The sequence below is a fragment of the Lactuca saligna genome, chromosome 5 (genome assembly GCF_052625555.1).
Source record: "Lactuca saligna cultivar CGN05327 chromosome 5, ASM5262555v1, whole genome shotgun sequence".
NCBI classification, from domain to species: Eukaryota; Viridiplantae; Streptophyta; class Magnoliopsida; order Asterales; family Asteraceae; genus Lactuca; species Lactuca saligna.
Genome location: NC_136421.1, coordinates 218,009,746 through 218,020,323, shown reverse-complemented (window position 1 = coordinate 218,020,323; position 10,578 = coordinate 218,009,746).

Genomic DNA, 10,578 nt, shown 5'->3' with positions numbered 1-10,578 from the left:
ATGAGTAGTGTAGTCACTTAAACATAGAGTCGGGGTACATAGCATATTTCCTAACGACCTACTATGATAAGTCTATCCCTAACCGCGATGAGTTGCGCCCGGAGGTGGTGCCGAGGATGTGGATGCTCCCTGCAGACGAGCCACCAAGCGTTCTGCGTCCCGAAGTCGAGACTCCCACCGAACCTGCCTCATGTGAAACTCTCGAAGGACGTCACGCGTCTCCTGCTCCGCACGCTCGACCCTAGTCCTCAACTGGCGCACCTGATCCGCAGTGTCCTGGGCAAGGTCGCCCGTATTCCGTAACCGTTTCACCATGACTGGAAGGGCTCGATCAGCCGGTCCTCCGTCTCTCAGGTCAAAGAACTCGCGTGACATGCCATACGGGGGTCGTTGTCCCTGCTGTCTGCTCCATCTCCAAAGATCAATACCCCAGGGAGGTGTAGGACCAGTGGGGCCTACGCGATAGGCAGGCACCCAGATCGGGTAAGGGGGGTTGATGACTTCGGACTCTGCATCCGAATCACCCCCTTCTCCATCATCAGCATCCTCCTCGAGGCTTCCTTCATCTTCCTCTGATTCGGCAGGCTCGCCCTCAACTTCGGCCTCCGGTTCCCCGTCAGATTCCTCTTCGGGGTCTTCCTCAGGCTCCTCCTCAGGCTCTTCCTCGGGCTCTTCCTCTAACCATCCGTTGTTCCCCTGGTTAGGGAAGTAGGGGTCTCCAGGGTGATGAAAACGAGCCATGTGGTCTGCGAGAGTGTGTAATTATGCTAACGTTATTCCTAGGATGCTACAATTATCGCATAGATCAAGTAGGCGTTCTCTTTTCGGTGGTAGGGGTATAGTTTTAGATTCCCTAGAAATCCCGATCTCATCAGGACGTGTGTTAGTTTTACTTTGGAGAGAATGTAGTTGATCAGGCTGCATTCACTCCTTGGTATCACTAAGAACAGTCCTGAATTAACCGAGACACTAGTATTATTTTTGTTTGGTTCGGCGTTATGTTCCTATTCCTAATGCAAGCAAGGGTGTTTTATTTACTTGTTTTGTTCAGAGTTATGTTAGTCCCTCTTTTTGGTTTATAGTTGCATATCCATGTGTGGCTAGATATGCTAGTTCACTATAAAGAAAGCTCTGATACCAACCTGTCACACCCCCGAACCAGACGGCGGAAACGTCCGAGGGCTATCGTGACTCATTGAATACCATCACAATGCATATACATGAAACATAACATTATACATCACCAACATTTGGAATGATACAACTGGTAACGTTACATTCATTACATTGTTCAAAACATTACATTCTCAAAAAAAAATAACTGTTTGATACTACTTAAACCACAGCAAAACGTCATAGAGTACAAATCATCCTTCACCTTATCTGTTACCTGAGAATACAAGTATTTTGAAAAACGTCAACATATGAAATGTTGGTGAGTTCATAAGTAATGTTTGAAATCCAATGTTTGTATCGTTTTGAAAACCACCAGAAAATCCGATATTTTCTAAAAATAGAATAGTGTAAAAATATGTGATGATCCATGAGTATGCTTGTTTGAATTCTATAGATGTAAGCGTAAGAGTTGTGAAATTCGACCGGTAATTCGTAATTGTACTTGTTGAAAACCCTAGGAAAACCCGACGTTTTCCTATCACTTTGCTTTACTTAGTTTGTGTACCGTTGTTTCGTTGCGTTAGAGGAAACCGTTGAGCTCCGGAGGCATTGAGAATACAGTGGGTGGTGAAGTGTTGTGACGTGCGTTAATGAAAACGTCCAATCGACAACCTTACAAGCGATCCCTTAGGCGTCACTCGTAATTCTTCACACCACTCAATCCTCCCGGACTTGTGTAGTCCCACGACCGGAGGGAAGAAGAGAAGGTGCGAAACCCTCGGTATTTCCCCGCGTCGTTCAAGACCATTGCAATTGCGAAGGGCCCGAAGCCCAACCCGCAATCGTGAGTTACAGACTTTACTAGCAGCACTGAAGGACCCTTGGGGACCAGCAGCATGTTTGCCATTGAAAGTCCTTTTACGTTATGTCGGATCGGTAAAATCCAACACTTCGTAAGAGAGAGAGGTCTTCGGGCCTTAAGATCAGGTCATTGGGCTAGCTAGGCTCAACAAACAAGATTTTACACTTTTGGGGCCCAAAGATGGTGCGTAGACGTCTGTGCACACTCGCATGTATAGTGACTTCCCAATCGTTATTAGTTATGAATCGTAATGTCGTAATGTCATAGTGTCGTCGTGTTAGTAGTTTCGGATTGTTATTGGTTCGAGACTGAACCAATTCGTTTGACAACGACTTTTGGTATTGTAATGTATTGTATTTCGTCGATAGGCGTGGTACCATCATTTGGTCAAATTGCATGTATTGAACTAGCCTTGAGAATTTTCTGTTTTCAGTCCCTCCTTATTTGTAAAATTTACCCTTTTCACCCCTTTATTTAAAAACTTTCCGGTTTGGTCCTTAAATCAATTTTCTTGACATTTTAACACCAAAAATTATTGAAATAAGTATTTTCCAGCATATTTTTCATAGAAAACAGCTTAAGTCCTTGAAATTGCAGTTTTCTCGGTTATAACCCCTCTTTTTCGCAATTTTTACATTTTTGGCCCAATTTGGAAAATTTTTGCAACTTTGGTCCTTTTTAAATTTGAAAAGCATTTTAAACCTTTGAAAAGTACATGGAACACTTATAGTCCACTGTTTTACAGAAAAATGCAGTTTTGGTCCTCCAAAATAGAAAATTTCGCTTATTGGGCCTCATTGGGCCGAAAATGTCATATTTAGCCCAATAAGCTTGGAATTTATGTTTTTAACCCTCCAAATAGTATATTTTCAGAAAATACATTATGTAAACTGTTTTGACTCATCTCACCCATCAGATTTCGAAATATTTCATTTTAGGCCCTTCAACTTTGTATTTTCAACATTTTATGTCAAAAAAATGAGTTTTTAGCCCAAAATAAGTGTTGTCAAGCCATTTGGCTATTTTTCTTAGTATACTTTGCATGTAATAGTATATTTTATGCTAGAATAAAATATATATCTCGGTTTTTAGTATTTCATCACTAGATCTAGCATCAAAATCATACAAAACATACATATAAGCATAGAAATCAACCACAACATACACATAATGATGGATCTACACCTTTGCTTGTATTCTCCCCCACAAAAACTTATAAAAACCGAAAATAAGGGGGTATGAAACTCACCTTGGGTGTTGATTCGGTTTTTGAAGAAAGAATGGAAGAAATGAAGTGATTTTTGGCCTTTGCACTCCTTGATGAAGTTTTCGAGTTTATGGGGTTTTCTAGAGTGCAAGATCACGATTTTTGCATGGATTAGGAAGAGATTTTTGATAAAACAAGGAATACAAGTCATAGATCCAAGCAAAACCTTACCTTAGATGATGATTTTTGTGGAAGAACTTCCTTGAATGCTTCCTAAATCTCGAGATTTTGGATGGAGAAGAAGAAAGAAGCCTTGAGTGATCTAGAGAGAGTTTGTGAGAGATGTGTGTGTGTGTGGGTGTTGTTCGGACGAGAGTGAGTGAGAGAGGAGAAGAAGAGTGACTTTGAGGTGATGTATGCATGGGTATATGTGATATGTTGCATGGATGTCCAAAAGATAAAAATGAGGTGGCAATGGTAAGTCAACTCTTCCACCTTCCTTGGGTTTGTTTTGGGCCGAAAACATGGAAGGAAAAAGGAAAATTTGGGATTTTTGCTCCTAAGCCCAATATTAGAGTTAGTCTTAGGTATTTATTGGCCTATAAAATAAAATTGTGATTTTTATGTTTTAATAAGCTAGATTGGGTTAATCATGGATCAAAACTTTCAATTTAGTTCATTCTAGGCCCAATATGGCCCATAATATTGAAATAAATGAATGTGGGTCCAATTAGAGCCCAATTAGGGTTCTAAACCCATGATAGTCCAATTGGAAGCTTGTTGGTCCATTTGGATCCAATAAGGAAGTTCTAGTCCAAAATGGACTTAACAAGAACTTCTAGGGTTTTCCAATTGCTTGATGTAGTGAATTTGGGGTTTAGTTTTCCATTGAGTAAGCATCATACATGCTTTTGAGTTTTTGATTTCCACATTCACTTGAGTATAGTGTTTACAAGACATAAAATTTCTAGTTGTGACATCATCCCCCCGTTAGAGGGAATTTCGTCCTGAAATTCTGTTTGAAAGCTAGATTTGAGAAAGCTAGAATAGGTGAGGGTACTTTTGCTTCATTTGGTCTTCGCGTTCCCAAGTGAATTCTAGCCCACGCTTTGCGTTCCACCGTACTTTCACGATCGGGATGCGACTCTGCTTAGTACGTTTTACCTCCCTGTCCATGATTTCGATTGGTTCTTCAACGAACAGGAGATTCTCATTGATTTTGATTTCGTCAAGGGGAATGATGAGTGTTTCATCTGAGAGACACTTCTTCAGATTAGAGACGTGAAACACGGGGTGTACACCGTTTAGCTCTATGGGTAGTTGCAGTCTGTATGCTACTGGATCAATTCGAGCGACGATTTCGAAAGGTCCAATGTATCGTGGATTTAGCTTTCCCCGTTTTCCGAAATGTATAACCCCTTTCCAGGGCGAGACTTTTAACAGTACTCGATCACCGACCTGAAATTCTAAGGACTTTCGCCGTTTGTCAGCGTAGCTCTTTTGTCGGTCACGCGATGCTTGCAATCGAGCTCTGATTTGAACGATCTTTTTAGTGGTTTCACGGATGATCTCCGGTCCCGTTAGTGTTTTGTCCGACGTGTGTGTTTTTGCTAGCTGGGTGTCACCTACTTCAGCCCAACATAGCGGTGATCTACATTTACGCCCGTACAGTGCTTCGAAAGGAGCCACCTTGATGCTCGAATGGTAACTATTGTTGTATGAGAACTCGATTAAGGGTAGGTGGGTATCCCAAGACTTTCCAAAGTCTATCACGCATGCGCGGAGCATATCTTCGAGCGTTTGGATGGTTCGCTCGCTTTGACCATCCGTTTGTGGATGATAAGCGGTGCTCATATCGAGGTTGTTCCCATCGCCTTATGGAGTGATTGCCAAAATCGGGACGTGAACCTACTGTCCCTATCCGAGATGATAGATGTTGGTATTCCGTGGAGTCTCACGATCTCTCGAATGTATAAACGCGTCAATCTCTCCATCTTGTACGATTCTTTAATTGGCAGGAAATGGGCAGATTTCGTTAGTCGGTCGATTATTACCCATATAGTGTCTAATCCATCCGACGTTTTGGGTAGCTTGGTCACGAAATCCATAGAAATCCCCTCCCATTTCCACTCAGGGATTGCCGGTTGCTGTAACAATCCTGAGGGTTTTTGGTATTCCACTTTTACTTTGGCGCACGTAAGGCACTTACTGACGTAGGTCGCGATTTCCGCTTTCATGTTAGGCCACCAATAGTGTTTTTTAATATCCAAATACATCTTATCAGAACCGGGATGAATGGAGTATCGCGTCTTGTGGGCTTCCTTCATGACAACATCTCTAAACCCTCCAAATTTAGGGACCCAAATACGGTTCATGAAATAGTATACTCCATTCTCCTTTGCCTCCAGGTTCTTTTCCATTCCGCGCAATACTTCGCTTGCTCTATTTTCTGTCTTCATGGCCTCTGACTGGGCTACTGCAATTTGAGTGGCCAGGTATGATTGAATGGTTATCGAGAGAGTTTTCGTACAACGATTAGAGTACTCCTTCCGACTTAATGCATCAGCTACCACGTTGGCCTTGCCTGGGTGGTACTTAATCTCACACTCATAATCGTTTAGCAATTCAACCCATCTTCGTTGCCTCATGTTTAACTCCTTTTGGTTTAAGATGTGTTGGAGACTCTTGTGATCCGTGAAGATGGTGCACTTTGTACCGTAAAGGTAATGCCTCCAAATTTTTAGGGCAAAGACTACAGCTCCCAACTCTAGGTCATGGGTCGTGTAGTTTACTTCATGCGTCTTTAGCTGGCGGGATGCATAGGCTATCACTCTCCCACGTTGCATGAGAACGCAACCTAAACCCTGATTTGACGCGTCGCAGTAGACTACAAAATCTTCCGTTCCTTCAGGCAGAGATAGTACAGGTGCGCTACAGAGAGCTTGTTTCAAGGTTCGAAACGCGATCTCTTGTTTGTCTGTCCATTTGAATGGTACGCCCTTTTGCGTAAGCGAGGTAAGTGGCTTGGCGATCTTAGAGAAGTTTTGAATGAGCCTCCTATAGTAGCCTGCTAATCCCAAGAATTGACGAATTTCCGTGGGCGTTGTCGGGTATGTGTGTGTGTGTGTGTATATATATATATATATCATCTTTCTCATGGGATGTTTTCTTTAATTTCTTCGTTTCTCTATGATTATACTGCTTGACAGGTTTATCTCATGAAAATGATCAATGTTTTATCTTTAAATTTTCTTTTCTTGCTATGTTTGCAAGTTTACCTTCTAGAACGCATCAAGTGTTGCAATACTAAAAGTGTAAAAGAAAGCATCATTCTTATTGGTCTAAAGGTCCCTAGAGTCTTTTGTAGTTAAATTTCAATTTTAAAAAGATAAAGAAATGGTCTTGCTTACAAAAGAGAAAATGATATTGCATTTATCCTTTAAAGTAAATTTTTTAAGATGAAAAGATAATGAATATACTATATGTTGACATAGGTTGGATAGATAACAAATATACTTTGTGCATGCAGTTAAGAGCGAATAAATGTTATAATGTTACTGGTAAGCTTACCAGCTTACTTAGATATATGTATTTTTTTTATATGATGTTTTTTCTAATAAATTGGTTTGTTTGGAGTTTTTTTGCATTTTTTTGTGTATATGTAATTAGCATATTTTGATAGGGGAAATATATGGCTGTTAGCCTGTTATAAAGCTCCAAATATAACTTTGTTAATAAAAAAACACTTAACTTCAGAGTTAACTTGCATTTGAAAAATACTATATTTTAAAATACCTAATTAAATAACGAAATGTTAGTGATTTTTTTAGATAGAAAAATAAACTTATGTGTCTATTATAACATCCTAATTTTTTTTATTAAAGAATTTAACCTTTTTTCCGCCAACAATACTTTTGAGAAGCAATAGCCAACACAAAATGTGTGAAACCCATGTATTTTTTTTAACAACAATTTTGCTAAGGAAAAATAATGTTTACAAATTACAACAATTTGTGTATTCTTTATTGTCCAAATGTTCATCCATTTAAAATTACTAATTTCCAGATTAAATAAAAGGGTATTATACTTTAAATCAAGCTTTCTACTTTAATCTCAAACATTTGATTCTGCATCTTATTTGGCTAAATGCATGACAATATATATTTTTACTTTTATCTCAAATGTTTGATTTTACATCTTATTGGGATAAATGCATGACATGGCAATATATTTGAATTCAGTGATCTGGTTGTAAATCTTATTTTGAAAAACTAATTTGCATCATGTCAATAAAATAAACAAAGGAAAATACCAACTTATAGACTAACATGCTACTTCCGAACATGTTTTCTAGTACATTCTACTTCAAATTATTATACTGTCAGTGACTATGTCCAATGTTATACCCCTTGGACTTAATGACGTTGAAAAATATCTGAATCTGAAAAACTCGATCCAAAAATCCGATATAAAATTATCGAATGAGAGACATCATTTATTCTTAATCGGCAAAATTTATGTTCAAATACTTTTTCGTTACATTTGGTTTAATTTAGATTGGTTAATCTATTTTACATATTTTCTTATTGACTTTCTATTTGTTTGTTTTCCATTTTTAATATGATTTTATATCATTGTACTCTATAACCCTTCTAAAATAGATATCCTTAAATACATCAATTATAATATTCTATTTCGAAAAACAACATTCATAATTGATATGATAGCAACTACATTGAACTGTGAGGTAAAAAGACCAATATTTAACTTTAAAGAGAATAAACACAAAACCATATATTTTTTTTCAATATTTCTACCGATATCTTTTCAATTTTCATTTAAAGTATATATATATATATATATATATATATATATATATAAAAGGTCCGAGTCTGGTGAGGTCTTAAAAAATGGTGAAGACTACGAGTATAATTATCCACCATCCATTTCGTCAAAGACACAAACGTCAAACCCAATACTTAAGCATGAGACGTTCACATGTGACCCACATCCATAGTAATTTATACGTACTTAAGGATTTAATCATGTGCGACAAACGTCCATATAACGTAATTTAAGTATATTTTTTATTTATTTTTGTTTTTTTTAGAAAAATATTAAATATATATACTAGGTTTTTAGTTTTTTTTCATTTACTTTTTTTTGTTCTAATTTTTTTTCCTTTTTATTATAGTTTTAATGTTTTTACTACATACTTGAAGATTCTAGTATTTTTGTTTATTTTCGTTTTTGTTTTATGATGTTTTTGGTTTATTTTTTATCTTTTTAATTTTTAAATTAAATATCGATTCAAGTTGTTAAGGATCATAATATTTTCCGTTAATATATTATAAAATTTTTAAATAATAAACATATTAAGGATCTTATTATTTTCCGTTAATACTATTTTTGAATCATATTATTTTTGGATCAAAATATTTTTAATCATATGTTTTTGGATCAATAATTTATTAAAATTAAATGAAATGGATGAGGAACTTGGGTTTTTTTTTCCTTTTTTTATTTTAACCCCCAAACATTTTAATCTTCACCGGAAATTATCAATATATCATATATAATAACTAAGACGTAATATCATCTCGCTAGATATAGACCAAAATAAAATCAAATATCTATTTTTTAATTTTTTAATCCTACAACAATGATTTGTCTCATAGTTATCATTTATTTTTGACTTCTCTCTCTCTCTCTCTCTCTCTCTCTATATATATATATATATATATATATATATATATATATATATATATATATATATATATATATATATATTTGAAATGATTCTAGTTTTATGAAATCGTGAGATCATTTTCTAGTGAAATATTATAATCTTCTTTTATTAAATAAATATAATATATGTAATATTATGATATTCTAAAACAATATTTTAAACACATTTTACATTGAAATATTCTAAAAGCATATAATGTTAGAATATTATACATATTATATTTTTACGATTATTAGAATATTAGAATATTTTACTAGAAAAAATTGATCTCATGGTCTCACAAAATTATATCCCTCTCAGATTAACTCTTACTATATATATATATATATATATATATATATATATATATATATATATATACACACACACACACACACACACAGAACGAAACGTAAGTTCAATTGAAAAAATAAAAAAGGTTGAGAATAAGGAAATCATTCTCAGTCACTCATTTATTTTTATTTTTTTATATTTTCAATTATTGTTATTCATAAATAAATAAAAATGTATAAGATTTTTAATACAATATATTCGTTATTTACTTATGAATAAAAAATAGAATTATTTTTTTTTACAGATCAAATATCATTCATATATAAATATAACATATAATAAACTATTTACTGCTCACATCAACTCTTGTCACGTGTTATATTCACATATAAATAAAACGTGTATTGAGTTCTCTCACAAATTATATTCATATATGAAGAATATATTTATCATAATTTTATAACAGTTTATTTGTTATTCTTATGTGAATAAGTAGTTCAAATTTACAAAATTGTCATCTTTTTTTTAAAATACTACTTATTTATATATGAATAATAAATGAACTACAACAAAAATCTAATAAATGTTTTATTAATGTTCATAAATATTTTATTAATATATGAATATAACATATGACGACAACTAATACATGTTTTATTTATATATTAATATAATATATGACGAAAGATGATTTAAAAAAATATATTTTAGGCAAGAAAACTTTATGACGTGTTATATTCATATATAAACGATACTTAAACTATAAAAAAGTCAAACATACATTTTATTTATAAGTTAATAACAAATGTACTGTAATAATAATCTGATGCGTTTTTTTAGTTATGAATAACGATAGCTGAAACTCTAAAACAATAATTTTTTCTACTTTAATTCAAAACTATATCAATAACGATTTCTATTTATAGAGTATAAAAAATTATGAATTTTAATATATTTAAAATAAGTTTTTATATAAATAGCATTCTAAACATCAACAAATGTTTTTGTGTATATTAAGACAATGATTAACATATTTTAAATAAACATGTTTGGTTGGAAAATACATGTATATCCGTTACATATTTCACCGTAGGCCAAAGAGTTTTGCAGCAAAATAAATGTGTGACTGAGAATAATTCTGTCATTCCCAACTTTTTTTTTTTTCAATTGAACTCTCTCTCTCTCTCCATATATATATATATATATATATATATATATATATATATATATATATATATATATATATATATATATATATATATATATATATAATCATAGAAGGAGATAAACATTGTAAGAAGTTAAGTTCCAACTTAAAAAGAAAGAACCTTTAGGGGCCCGTTGTCATGTTATTGGGGGTCACTATTCACA